The 14,880-nt window shown below is 42.4% G+C and overlaps 1 long non-coding RNA gene across 2 annotated transcripts; it reads right to left on the bottom strand.

The window, feature by feature from the left end:
- Nucleotides 1–7,495: 7,495 nt before the first annotated feature.
- LOC311590595 lies at nucleotides 7,496–13,678 on the bottom strand. Of its 2 annotated transcripts, XR_014776925.1 has the most exons (4): nucleotides 12,771–13,678; nucleotides 10,076–10,171; nucleotides 7,844–9,154; nucleotides 7,496–7,727 (listed from the first exon to the last, which is right to left on the bottom strand). It is a non-coding gene; the product is annotated as an uncharacterized lncRNA (long non-coding RNA). The 2 variants fall into 2 exon arrangements; XR_014776926.1 differs by lacking the exon at nucleotides 10,076–10,171.
- Nucleotides 13,679–14,880: the final 1,202 nt, after the last annotated feature.

Raw genomic sequence — 14,880 nt, 5'->3', positions numbered from 1 at the left:
AAGTGTAAGGGGAAAATGAACACACAAAATTGCCCTCTGACCTCTGCATGCATGGAAGTCATGCATAGAGAACACACTCCTACACACACACACACACACACAGACACACACAGACACACAAATGTATTCATGTTGGTGGTGGTGAATGCTAAAGAAGAATTGTCTTTAGTATAACAAGTGTAAGATACCTTTTGTTAAAATGTCATACATTATTGCAAACACATTTGCAGAGTGCTAACATCCACAAACACCTCTCTTGCAGATACTTCCAGTTCTATACGATTTTATGCACATATATTAGATTTTTGTATGATCAGGGTCTAATGCAATACCCTATCTATTTCAGGTAGTGATAGAGTGCCAAATAAAACCAATGTGTAACACGCAGGTGGTGCTGTTTGCTGCAACTTGGTACTGGAAATATGACCGAGGCATGACAAAGGCATGAAGAAAGGCCAGAGAAACAGACACATGTCCAGAAAAGCTCAGGTCAGGTGGGACATCCACACTCTGATGTAGTGACAACCCACCAGAACCTCAGCACTTTATTGTGGACAGCACCGTGGGGGGAGTTAGTTAGTACTGGTAGGGGGGGTCTCTTAGGGGTGCAGTCTCAGACTGTAAACACATTGCTCAATCTTCAGTAAACACTCCTGCTTGGGAACACTGTCAACATTTGTATTCATACTAGAGGAAGGCGTTGCCACCCCTGTGAGCTTCATCCTTTGAGGAAGGCTTGCCAGTCTCATAAGTCTGCAGCACTGGGTCTTTGACATAACTGTGCCATGCCAACAACACACACTTACTGAGGACTTGAAGTGTTCTTTTATGCATTTGTTTAGGGCTTCCTCTGACCAGACAGAGCAGACTCCTGGCAACTGCAGTCACAGAAGGGCAGAGCTGGAGTGGCCTAAATTCCTACAGATTTTCCTAAGCCCTTCAAGGAGACGGTTACAGAACTAAGACCTTTCTGTCTTTTTTTTTTCAGAGTCTTTTTTTATTAATTTATTCTCATTACATCTCAATGGTTATCCCTCCCTTGTATCCTCCCATTCTTCCCTCCCTCCCATTTTCCCCTTATTCCCCTCCCCTTTGACTGTTCCTGAGGGGGATTTCCTCCCCCTGTATATGCTAGCCAATGGGCAGAACATTCTCCACAGTTGAGTGGAGAGCGGGGTATGACTTTCACGCGTACTCTGGTGCCTCATATTTGACCATGTCCCCTGGAGGGGGAGACCTGGTGGCACTCAGAGGAAGGATAGCAGGTTACCAAGACCTTCTGCCTTATCTCAGGTCCTCTCGCAGTTTTGCCTTGGGCTGGCCTGTTGGGGAAGGGTGTCATTGAGCTTTGCTTCACAGACACCGCTCTAAGTTACAACCTTGGACAGTCACTGTCTGTTTAGATGCCAAGGCTTTATTTGAGAGAGACAGTCAGAGATTGAACTTCGTGACAAGTTTGCGGCCACAGGATTATACTTTGAATTGTAGTAATTAAAATTTTTTTCTATGCTGTGTACTGTTCAGGCTCTCTCTCTCCCTCCCTCCCTCCCTCCCTCTCTCTCTCTCTCTCTCTCTCTCTCTCTCTCTCTCTCTCTATATATATATATATATATATATATATATATATATATTGTGTGTGTGTGTGTGTGTGTGTGTGTGTGTGTGTGTGTGTGTGTGTGTGTTACAAGATGAAGGTCTTAAAGGCCAGGAGAACTTTTCTTCTGACTCTCTGCTCCATCTCTGCTTGCTTACTATCTATCTCCTTGCTTGTTGACACCCATCTTCTATCTCTCTGTTTGTATTACCCACATTTTTATCTCTTTTCTTGATAGGGAACAGCAAGAGGGAAAGATGGGTATCAGCAGGCTGTATATTTTAAAACTCATTTGGAGATTGTAGTTAGACAAGCACATGCCTGTATTGCTTATTATCACATCATATCCCACCAAGCCTCAGGCAGGAGTGTCATCAAGTGGTCAAAGCCAGCTTAACATACACAGTGAGTTCCAGAACATCCTACGCTATAGTGTGAAATCCTGCCTTACAAGAAAGACTCTTGACAAAATATCTCAATAATATCTAAATTTTTCCTACCTATCAATTTCTGTATTGAACGAGAAAGATAAGTCACAGATTTAAGCTACAGAAACATGAGTTTTTCTTTGAAGTTATTACATAAGTTCGAGGACCCTTTGAGAAACGTTATTAGCTAATTCCCCATTTCTAGCTATAAGGAAAACTACCTTAAGTTTATCATTTTTCCATTAGTGTGGAGGAATTTGTAGGAAACCCCAGAAACCATTTATGAACCTATTGTGTAGAAATATGACTAACCATGAACGCTGCCCAATGCTTTCTTTACTCAACAAAGATCTAGTAAAGAAAATTGAAAATCAATAGAAATGCTGTCTCCAGATGCATGTACCCTTGGAAAGCTGTGCTTCCAGGCTTGATCAAGAGATGCCCTATCTGGACCCTGTGATGTTCCAGCCAGAACGGAAATAACTGAACTATTTGGTCATGCATCGGCTGCGATTAATACCACGTAGAGAATCTGTAACTTCATTGTGTGCATTTAATATAAAAATTGTAAACATTGTGTACCACAAAAAGCCACAACTATTTGAGTAGTCACCATAACCTTGCTGAGAAATTCTATCAGTATACTTTATGATACTTAGACCAGGTTGGACAGTAGAGTGGTCATGGATTGTTTTAAAGGAAACTTTATTGGTAAAACTACTAAATAAGATACATCTAATCAAATGCAAATGTAAGGAAAGATAGGCCAAAATCAATAAAGTAATGAAAACTTTCTCCCACAAATTTTCAGTGTGTTATTCCATCATTTCAGGACTACTCCTCCAAATCTATTTTATAAGTTATTGATCAAAAGGTAAACATGGGAACTGTACTTTGGTCTATGTATATACAATTTTTAAAAATAGAGAAGATGCATCTGTACATATTGTGTTTCTGAAACAAACCTATATATGAAAATGACTCTCATTTACATTAACTGTGTCCATGATATTTTTTCAGTAACAATGTTATTAAAATTAGTCACAAGCATAATCCAAATATTACTTTACAGATGAATTGCTTAATAAATGGGATAATAGCATATATTATAAAATATTGAATAACCGATACATTTTAGATTTCTATAATCACATTTGACAGCATCAACTCACTGGCTGACATGATGTTTTGGCTGCTGCTATTTGAATGTATTTATTGTGAATATTAATATTTGGAATCCGTTTTCCTTCTCCACTTCATCTCAGCATAAACTTTTGCACAAGCTTCTCTACAATGCTTTATATATTTTTCTTTTGCTTTCTTTTCCTTATGAACCATAAGACATTTTTTTAAATTTAGTAACTCACAGAGAAGGTGCAAAAACCAAAACACTAAATTTAGACACTAAGTGTTCTGTGGTGTGTTTAAAAAAAAAGAGTGGTTAATTCTCACCTAGAAAATCAGACTGTGTCAGCTGGCTTGGGCACACTGATGGGTTTCTCCCAGATCACCTCTGTCAAGCTGATCGTTTTTATCACTGCACTATAATAATAGCAGTAATCATATAACTGACAGTAACTATTTGATGGGTATAAATAGACACCACATTTTTCTTTGAAACAGATCATGAATTTGAGACAGGAGGAGTTTAATAGCTTTCTGAGGTCATGTTGTCATTGAACGGAGCAAGGTTCAGGCTTCTGACTCAGAGGCCAGGCCCGTGTCCACATTAAACATGCAATTCCAAAACACCAGCACACAGAATGGTGACCTCTGGGTGCCTTCTTGCAGAGTCCACTTAGTTTTAAAGATTTGCTTGTTTTTGAAAGTCGTGTGTGTGTGTGTGTGTGTGTGTGTGTGTGTGTGTGTGTGCGTGCACGTGCGTGTATACAACATGTGTACAGATATCTAAGGAGGTCAGAAAGTACTCTTAACAACTGAGTCACCTCTCTGATCTTGAGATATATAAAAATGTGATAAATTAAAATTAGAATGGAACCATACTGCCGAACTCAGTATATCTATATATTTAATACTGCATACCAAACACTTGAAGAGTCACATTTTTATTCAACTTTACTTTTAGTGAATAGAAATATTTGCTTATGAGCTTCTTGTTTGGGATTGTTTTTGGTACATCTATCTATGAATACTGATTCCACGCCTGCCCCTAAGTCTAGATAAAGCGTGGACTCACAGTCTTTGTATGCATGATCTATTTTCTACTAGTCACCAGCTAAATCATCAAAACTCACAATGAAAGGGATACAGATGCTGTGGGGCATGCTGGTCATGATATTTCATATTTGGACTCTTAGCTTCTTTAAAGTATTTCAACACAAATTCTGCTCCCATTAAGTGTCGAGTTAGCTTCTAACCTATGGAACAGATTCTTGGTGTAGCTAAGCAGATACTACATTTCCTTTCCACATTTGGGGGAGTGGAACATGCTGTTTCTCAGGTTTTTTTTTTTAACAACTACAAAGGAGAGTGACTTCACCTGAGAACTGCAGGTGACTCTTTGTGGCAGAAAGTTCCTCTTCTTTCCTGCACCTTCCTCCCCTTGGCCTTTCAAAACTGTTCCACCCTCTGCCCTCCAACCACACAGGGATTAAATGGTGAGTTTGCCGCATTGCCATGCTGGCCTTTATTTTTTTCTGCTTTAGATATGCTGGATTCTCTGCATGCTGAAGCTGCTTGTCCTCAAAGACTCATTCGGTAATAAAGAACTTTCTTAGGGGCTTTAGCGGCACAGAAGTTCCTGTGCAATTGGAGGCAAACAGATGATATATGAAGCTGGCTGTTGCATTCAAAATGAGTTAGAGACTGATCCACCCATCAGGAGGCTCCTTCTCCCCCAGAAAATCCAGAGTTCCTTGTTTAAACTCCAAACACCTACTCCCCTTGTGGCTATAATTGGCTTGGACAAGCCATTACCAAATGAACATATGTGGACAGTAGATGCCAAATAATGTAATTTTATTGCAATATGAATGTGGCTATTTTGTTCATGGGTGAGTATATTGCTATTCCACCATATATTCTTAGCTCGAAAACTGCAGCATAAGAAAAAAGGGAGATCCCATCTGCCAGGCAAAATAGCTATAAAGTAGAAAAATCAGTGTTCTAATGGATCCACTGAGAATAACCCGAGTTATTTTTTTTTAATGCAAGGGCAAACAAACCCTTGGACAGGGCTGCACAGCCACAGAGCATTCTCTTAACTTAGAGCGAGGCCAAATCCAAATCCTGGACTTAGCTAAATTAGAGTGTTCCCAGAAGATGGAATAATCAGACGACCAAGTAGGCTTACGCTGGCCACCTTGTAAAAGCTGGCTCATGTCTGAGCAGCCTAGAATTCCATTCTCGAGACAAGTAAACATTTTTCCCTCTACTTGTGATACTCAAACACCTTGGACAGGCTCTCAGGTCTCCTTTAGCACATGCGCACAGTAACAAGAATCCAGTCTTAAGAAGTGTAGAAGAAAAGCTAACGCCTGTTACTTCTTTTCTACTCCAACTTCTTCTAGTTCAATTTTAGAATTTCCGTCTTGTTAAAAATGTTTTTCTTCCCTACTATTAGGATTACTTGAATATATACCTCAGCTGTAGGATTGAAATGTTTATAAAGAAAAGCACATTTTTAAGATACAGGCACAAGTCACGTATTTGGAGTTGTTTATTTTTTATTTAATTAATTTATTCATATTACAACTCAATTGTTATCCCCTCATTTGTATCCTCCCATTCCTCTCTCCCTCCCGCTTTCACCCTGTTCCCCTCCCCTAGGTCTAACACTGAGGGTGACCTCCTCCCCCCACTAGATGGTCACAGGCTATCAAGTCTCATCTTGGTAGCCTGCTGATTCTTTCTTTGAGTGCCATCAGGCCTCCCCACCCAAGGGGAGGTGGTCAAATATGTGGCACCAGAGTTCATGTCAGAGTCAGTCCCCGCTCTCCACATAACTGTGGAGAATGTCCTGTCCATTGGGTAGATAAGAGTAGGGGTTTGATGCTTACTACCTGTATTGTCCTTGGTTAGTGCAATAGTTTGAGCAGACTCCCTTGGGCCCCGATCCACCCCTCATGATGTTCTTCTTGAGTTGTTATATTTGAGATCCATTGTTCTATGTTAAGGTCTTTGTAAGTGTTCACAACACTGCCCTGAATTCCACACTTGTCTTTAGGGGTTAACAGGATCAGCTAGTATTTTTAAATGCTTGTCTCAGATTGGGTGAAGGCACATTACACAGCCCTTATCTCTTTTTCATACTATGATCAGACTTAAGGTCTACCCTATGAGATGGAACCCATGCCTGATATTGCTCAGGTGGCCAAGTACCAGAGAGTAGATAGGTCAGGAATCCAGGGGAAATGAAAAAATACTATTGTTTTGCTAAAGGAGCACAGCAGTAAGGTGGCTCCTCATGACATTCTACCACACCCATAGCTCAGTGCCTCATTCAGCCACCACCTGAGAAGCTGATGAGAACTAACCCAGAGACCCAAAACTGGACAATGTGCGGAGAGTGAGAAACTGTGGAGCGCTTAGTCCTAAATGTGATATCTCCACAGCTCAGGGACCTATGTACAAGAAATTATTAGAGCCAAAGGGGATGGATGACTCCAAGGTCAAATCCTCCTCCAGACATAACAGTCCATAGGAACTCTCAGAGACTGTGGCAACCCCTACAGGGCCTGCACATAGTCCAACAAGATGGGATGCCAGGGCCAAGAGGAAGACTTGGACACGACTCTTAGACATAATCAAAAAGCTATCTGAAATTGACACACACTTGATAGTTTTGTCCAATCGAGCCTCATTGAGTATACTAAGCATACTGCAGGGTAGACCCCATGCCCAGCAGTAGATGGTCAACACAAAACAAACTCAGTGGTATTTTTGGAGGCTCTTTGTCTCACATTGCTGTGTTTGGGCATTTTTGTCTTATTAAATCTTACTTGTATATAATGGTTTCAGACTTTATGGGTTGTGTGTGTGTGTGTGTGTGTGTGTGTGTGTGTGTGTGTGTGTGTGTGTGTCTTGTGTGTTTTTGTTTGGTTGTTTGCCTATTTTTTTTAATGAGGAAAGAAAGGAAAGTCATGGAGTTGGATGGGTAGGGAAATTGGGAGGAACTGAGGGAAGGGAAAAGCATAATCAGACCATATTGTATTAAAAACTGTTTTCAGTAAAATTATAATAAATAAAAGAACACTTGTCTCACACATGTGATCAGGAGACCTTAGTCTAGCCCTACTCTACCGCGGCACTAATGCCTACAGCAAGTAAAACAATCCTTCGTGTTACTCATCTGGTCTAAGAGGAACAAGGTCTGCACTCATAGTAAGCAAGTGACTTAAATGAAAACAGCTAACAGTGCCTGGGGGCATAGTGATACTTAAGAAAAACAAGGATTTTTACCACGCTGGTTAACTCTTATTGGCAGCTTGACCCAACTTAAAATCACCTGGGGAAAGTCTTGATGAGGGACTGTACACATCAGCACGTCTGTGGAGGATGTCAGGGTAGCTTCAATTGATGTAAGAAGGCCCAGCCTGAGCCTGAGCAGCATCTCCTAGACAACCAGCTGATGATGAGCGATGAGCATGTGGTCCTTCAGTTCCCTCTGCTGTGCTGTGGATTGGGTGGTGTGAGCTGTGACAAGTCCCAGCCACCTTGACTCTCCTCCCGTGGCCAAGTGTAACCTGGAGTTTCGAGTTCAAGCAAACTGTTACTCAGCTAAGTTGCTCTTTGTCAGGGGCATCTTATCCCAGCTGTGGAAATGAAATCAGGAGCATGGGCTACATGCTGTGAGCCTTACCTATTTATCAGGAGAAACCTGTCAATAACTCTAGTAGCGCTTTCAGTCTTCATGTGCCTGACCGGGCTCGGTAAACAGTTCTGCCAAGCAAGACGCCGCGGGGGGAAAACGGCAGAAGTTGGAAAGTGAGTGTTTCGCAGTCACCTTTATTCTATTTGAGTGACACACGTGTGTCACAAGTGTCCTGTCTGCATTCAAAGAGAAGAAACATCATTAGGTCCAAAAAGAGTCGGAGCTAATAGTTTGATTTGCTCCCAATCTATCAGCGTTCCACTCTCCCCTTTTGGTCTGGAATCACACCTCACTCTCCATAACTGTGCGTAAGCATAGTTTTCTTTATCTCTGGGTTTCATTTCTGAAGTCTCTATGTCTTACACAGTTTTGATTAAACACATTTATATTTTTTTTTTTTTTGCTCATTCTTGACGGTTATACAGGGGTTCCAGTTATGCACCTTCCATTGGGTGAGGAAAAGATCTCTTTCCCATCCATTGCTGAGTGTGGAAAGTCAGCCTATGCACTTCCTACCTTGAGCCAGTGAGAAGGGACAGGGGCACCCACATTCTTATACTAGAGTACTGTCATTTGGAATATTGGGCAGGGATTTCAGAGAATATACTTACCATGTCTAGGTACAAGTGTATAGAACTCTATAGACCAAAGGGACAGAGATAAGCAGAGACAAAGGCTGATGGGCTGGCATCTCAGTGTTTGAACAGAGGTCTACCCCAAGGTACCATTTACAGCACACTGATGCTGCACTGTGGTAGACAAGTCACTCCTTTCTTTCACTTCTGAGTCTGCTGACATCAGAGGCTTCATTAAGAGCAATGTGCAGCTCTCTTAGCATTGTTCTCAGGGCATGTCACCCCCACCCACAAGTTAGCACTTTCTTTTGCTGCAGGAGGGAGATGAAAGTGAGGAGTAGAGAAGAAGGAAGCAGTAAAGAAAAGCATGACCTGTGACCCCTTGAGTACTGGGCAAATATATGAAATGTCTACCTCAATAGAACAGAAGAGTTAAGTGATAGCTCTTAAACCTCAAACGCTTCTTTCATCTATTTATTTTATTTTACTTAATCAGCATTATCACTGGAAGTCTACTTAACGCCATCTGAATATTGCCAGTGATTTTGGAAGACCAGTGATTTTGGAAGACCAATCTGTCCATTTGCTGAAAGAGATATCTTTCTTTAGCTGAGGTGAGTGGCGTCTTCATGGGACGTCTAATCTCTGCAGGAAATCTTGTTGTTCTTACTCAGTTGCCTTCAACTTCTCGAAGCTGTTTTCCAAGCTTCAGAGCCCAGGTTCACTGCAGATGAAAAGACATAAGATACAAGCTTGTGGTGAATCGTGTTTCTTTAGGAGGGTGAGGTCGAATCCCCATGGCCCAGCAGATGACCCTCTGCAGTGTGAACTGCACTCAGGATTGAAAACACACTCATACAGTTATACACAATGAGAGAAGAACGTGGGGGGTAGGTAAGGGGGAGTTCTGGGGGCATGGTAGGGAGGACTGTGGGTTGACATGATCAAGATACACTGTTACCCGCGTGCACGACATTCTCAAAGAATAAATCGTAAAAGGTGCGGAGGGAAGCTGAGGCCACGAACATCTCCAGGTTCTTTTTGCCAACCTATTCTGAGAACAGTTCAGATGAGCCGTGTTTTCTATAGCTGCGCAGTCTGCCGTGCTGATTTAACCGGACTATGGTGGAAGGCACACTGGGTACTCCCCTGACTGTTTAAGAAAGGAGCGCTTCTTTTGGCGAACCAACAATTCTATCTTTGAGGCAACCGTGGTTACCCCATTGAGATGCTTCTTTTTCCTCCTTCCCATCCATGCCTTGTATTTTTAAAAAACACGGATTATTGAAATAATTTGACAGTCTGGTGTTCTGTTATAAACTATTTCCTACCTTATTAATGTTCTTTGAGAAGGCATTTCCAGCAACCCCCTCCTTAATCCAGGATTCTAAAGCCTGTCCTGATAAAAATCTCCCAGGCTTATTTACCCCAAGTATCTGCAGAGTCTATTTTTGAAGCCCTAGGTCAACATTAAGAAGACAGGTACAAAGACTGAGTCCCCGAGACCTCCACACTTCAGGCACACACACACACACAAAAGCCAATGTTTGTTGTTTGGAAAGCCCGCTCCAATGAGAACACTTCTCTCCTGTTGCCTAACCCTTCCAGTTGAAAAGACACCTCTCAGGCAGATAAAGAAATTTACACTCTCTATTCATTAGGTGTTTAATCTTTGTATTCTTGTGGTGACAAAGAAGTGCCATTAGCACAAGGAGACTCTCCTGATGACAGCCGGTGGATCCTAGTGAAAGGAAGCCAGTGGAGGTGAAGTAGCAGAGGGCTTCGTCACCATAGTTACGGTTAAGTCTGAGATTATAAATGTGTCGTCTCCACTATGAAAGATGCATTAACATTCCTTTAGGTCTGCTCTTGGAAACCTTGTCATCCTAGTGAGTCTGTTTTTCTTACTTATCTCTCTTAAGAGGTGGCTAGGCTTGATTAACACTTAAACATTAACCTTGAAGATATACCCTGGGGGAGTGTGGGCTCTGGAGACAGACAGCGGAGTGTAATAGTGGTCATTATGAAGGGCTCAAATTCTGAAAGAAGCAAGAATGTTATGACTATGAGAATTTGCCCCTCGTGATTCAGAAAAGTCTGGAAAGGAGACCCTAGGTCCTGATACATGCACCTGAAACAACGGAAGGGCGAAGTGCACAGCTTTGGAGAGGAAATCTTAAAATCAAATCGGCAACCGGGGGTCTGCCACTAACTGTACATGCGAAACCAGCAGATGCTTGCTTGTATGTGGCTGAAGGCCTTCCCCAGCAAACCACTGGACTGATGGGCGCATTTGTAATAATGAGCTGTGCTATTGTCTTATGACTACACTGTCACCATGGTTAGGGAAACTACTGCCTCGGCTGTTTTTTTTCCCTTTGAAACAAGTGTTCTGACAAGCGTGGAATTATGTAATTTGCACTGAATGGCTGCCTCTTACAAAGTGCTGTTTTCTATTATAGAAATGTTGTACGATTTGCCTTTCTATGAATGCCACCTTCCTCCCCACCCGCCTCCACTCAAAAGGGCATCTTATAAGTTCTCTATTATAACTGTTTGTTTGTTTGTTTTGTTGTTGTTTTGTGATCTGTGTATTTGGGGGGGCGTGTTTGAGACAGGGTTTCTCTGTGTAACCTTGGCTGTCCTGGACTTGCTTTCTACACCAGGCTAGCCTCGAACTCACTGAGATCTGCCTGTCTTTGCCTCTCCAGTGCTGAGGTGCACCACTACAACTGGCTTCTTATAATAAGTTTTAAAGGTTAGAGGTTTTCAAGTGTTTTGAGCTCTAAAGTCAGCTTCACTGGAGATACTCTTCTGTTCTCACAGAATTTGCCAGCCCCCTCCCCAGTTTTGTCTCACTCACGACACTCGATTCTCACTGGAAGTTCATCCTTATCACCTTATAAAGGTGCAAACACAGATGCCTCCCATGATGCTCAGCCCCATCCCAAGTACAGCACACATACCTCAGTGGTTGTCTGTCCTAAGTGAATAAATAATGTATTAATTGCATGCTGTTGTCTGGTTGACACATGAACTTTTCTGTAAAGCCACTTTCTTGATCTGAGAAATGCGATGAAATCCCTTTAGCTGCATGCACCCACTGTTAGTGGCACAGTCGGCCGGCTTTGGGCAAGTTCAGGATTTTTCCTCCCTCCATGCTCTATTCCACTTCCAGGACAGTGTAAATATCAGTGGATCCTATACACTGGCAGGGGATTTCTATCTGACAGTAGATGCAGCTTCATGAAGGGGCTTGGTTTCCTTTATACCTGGGAGTTGAAATCCTGCCCCTAGGGAGTATTTTCTACATTGTCAGTTTTATTGCATTTTATTTCTCAGAATATTAATACTAAAACTAAGTGATAAAGATTTAGGCTAAATGAATCCTGGAGACAAGAATTTATGTAAGACAGCTCTTCTTCATTCCCAGCATTGATTCAGAATACAATGCATTAACAACGTCAGAGGAAGTGCAGCATTATACAAACGCTTCATTACTCTGGTCCTTTCAAAAATCTGTATAAAAATTCTGACAAAGGATTTATTTTTTCATTTGAAAATTATTTATAATAAAGGCAGAATATCAAATAAATCCTTGTAAGACAAATAATAAATTGCTTTTCTTGAAGTGGATAACACTAAATTAAATCCAGATTGCTTATAAAAACCAGCATGTTGGAAAGAACACAGAGTCTGGGGCCAGGGTTCTAGCACAATTTCGTTTTGTTTTTAAATCATCTCGTTCCTGTTTGAGATTCAGTTTCAAGCAGCAGCTCTGAGATGAACGGAGCTTGAAATCGCGAGCTTCCAAATACTTGACGTGCTCAAAATATTCCAGCTGGCTGCCGCCAAAGCTGCCTCGGCCAGGGGAAGGAGGAATAGCTGTCTTTTTTTATTAATTTATTCATATTACATCTCAATTGCTATCCCATCCCTTGTATCCTCCCATTCCTCCCTCCCTCCCACTTCCCCCCTACTCCCCTCCCCTATGTCTGTGACTGAGGGGGACCTCCTCACCCTGTATATGCTCATAGGGTATCAAATCTCTTCTTGGTGACCTGTTATCCTTCCTCTGAGTGCCACCAGGCCTCCCTATCAAGGGGACGTGGTCAGAAATGGGGCCCAGAGTTTGTATGAAAGTCAGACCTCACTCACACTATGGAATACTATTCAGTTATTAAAAACAAGGAATTCCCAAAATTTGTGGACAAATGGATTGAACTAGAAATTATCATAATGAGTGAGTTCACCCAGAAGCAAAAAGAGACAAATGATATATACTCACTTATATAGAGACACTAGCCCAAGGGGCATGTCCCATGAAAGTCTTTACTTACCAGAAAAGTGGGTCAGAGGGGCGGACATCCTATTGGAACTCTAGGTGAGAGAAGCATAGGAGGATGGGGAAATAGAAGGATCCAGAGGGTCCAGGAAACCTGAAAGAAGAACGTTACAAAGGAATAGCTGTCTTAGCCGGAGGAGCAGATGAGAGGGTGTGTTTGAGAGGACAGTTGAAGGTCTGTGGGTCACAGGGAGAAGTCATGGAAAGACTGTGCATCACTTGCCCAGCACTGCCTCACAAACTGCTACAAACTGGGTGGGTTTTTTTTTTTCATGAATTAACTTATTTACATCCGGATCCGAACTTCCCCTCCTTCCTCTTCTCCCAGGCCCTCAGAGAAAGGGGAAAGGGAGCCAAAGGCAGATGACAGAGTCAGAGCCAGCCCTTGATCCTGCTGTTAGAGGCACCAAGCTGTACGTCTGTTACATCTCATGTGAAGGGGACCTGGGTCTGTCCCGTGCATGCTCATTGGTTGGTGGCTTAATCTCTGTGTGCACTTATGGGCCCATATTGGTTGATTCTGTAGGTTTTCTTATGGTGTCCTTGACCCCTCTGGATCCTTCAATTCTTCCTCCCTCTCTTTCACAAGATTCCCAATGTCTGCTTAATATTTTCTGTGGGTCTCTGCATCGGTTTTCATCAGTCGCTGAGTGAAGCCACGCAGATGACAGCTCTGCTAGGCTCCTGTCTCCAAGCACAGCTGAGTGTTATTAATAGTGTCAATAGTGGGCTCTCTCGCGCGGTATGGAACTCAAATTGGGCCAGTCATGGACTGGTCATTCCGTTACTTTCTTCTGCCACTTTATCCCTAACACTCTTGTAAGCAGGAAAAAAATGTGGGTTGAAGGTTGCGTGGCTGGGTTGATAACTCCATCCCTCCATTGGAAGTCTTGCCTGGTTACAAGAGATGACTAGTTCATGTTCCATGCCCCCTGTTGCTAAGAGTCCTAGCTAGGTCATAGATCCCTAGAAATTTCCATTGTCCTAGATTTCTAGTTTGTCCCAGAGATGCCCCACACTGATCTCAGTTCTCCCTTTCTCCGTCCATCCTCCCCACACTTGTACCCTGTCCCACCCCCTCTTTCACCCAGTTCCATCCCTCCATCCACCCCAGATGTCTAATTCATCTGCCCTTCTCAGTGAGATTCAAGCATCCTCCCTTGAGTCCTCCTTGTTACTTAGCTTCTTTGGGTCTGTGGATTGTAGCATGGTTATCCTGTACTATATGGCTAATATTCACTTGTGAGTATACGCCATGCATATCTTTTGGGGTCTGGGCTACCTCACTCAGGATGATCTTTTCTAGTTCCATCCATTTGCCTGAGAATTTCAAGATTTCCTTGTTTTTAATAGCTGAGTAGTATTCCATGGTATAAATGTTCCACAGTTTATCTATTGTCTGCTTGAGGGACATCTGGTTAGTTTCTAGTTTCTGGCTACTACAAATAAAGCATTTTTAAAATGAAGTTAAATTTTCTTCTGCCACAGATACATACTGCATGGCCCATGCTCCTTCTAGGGACTGAGAAGTGGGTTGTCAGGGTTTCCTTACTTTTTATTCATAACTTTACAGATAACATGATTTGATCATGTTGTGTACCTCCTCCAGCTTCTCACCTCCTCCAGCTTCTCACCTCCTCCAGCTTCTCACCTCCTCCAGCTCCTCACCTCCTCCAGCTTCTCACCTCCTCCAGCTTCTCACCTCCTCCAGCTTCTCACCTCCTCCAGTTTCTCAGATTCTCCTCACTTCCCTACCCACCCAACTTGTACTCTCTCCCTCCATCCTTACCACCCCCCCACCAACTACAAAAAAAACCATGAAAACAACAAAAACACACAAGTGTTGTCTCATTTTGGTATGGGTAGAACAAGGGACATTCTTTTCTCAATATGGTTGACTCCTTTTAAGGACACTGTTCAAAGCCATCAGGTGTCCAGCCTATGCAAGAATACATTGCAAGAATACCTTGATGAATTATATCATAAGGACTCTGCCTTCAATTTTAAGTCATATTCTGAGATACTGAGGAAGAGAAGTTCAACACATACTTTTTGGTGGGGACATAATTTAAGATACTGAATTTAAGATGTTCATTGCACCTGAG

Source organism: Acomys minous (assembly GCF_964271855.1).
Source record: "Acomys minous genome assembly, chromosome: 19".
Lineage (NCBI taxonomy): Eukaryota > Metazoa > Chordata > Mammalia > Rodentia > Muridae > Acomys > Acomys minous.
Note: the sequence above shows the minus strand (reverse complement) of the source record. Positions and strands in the feature narration are given on the sequence as shown.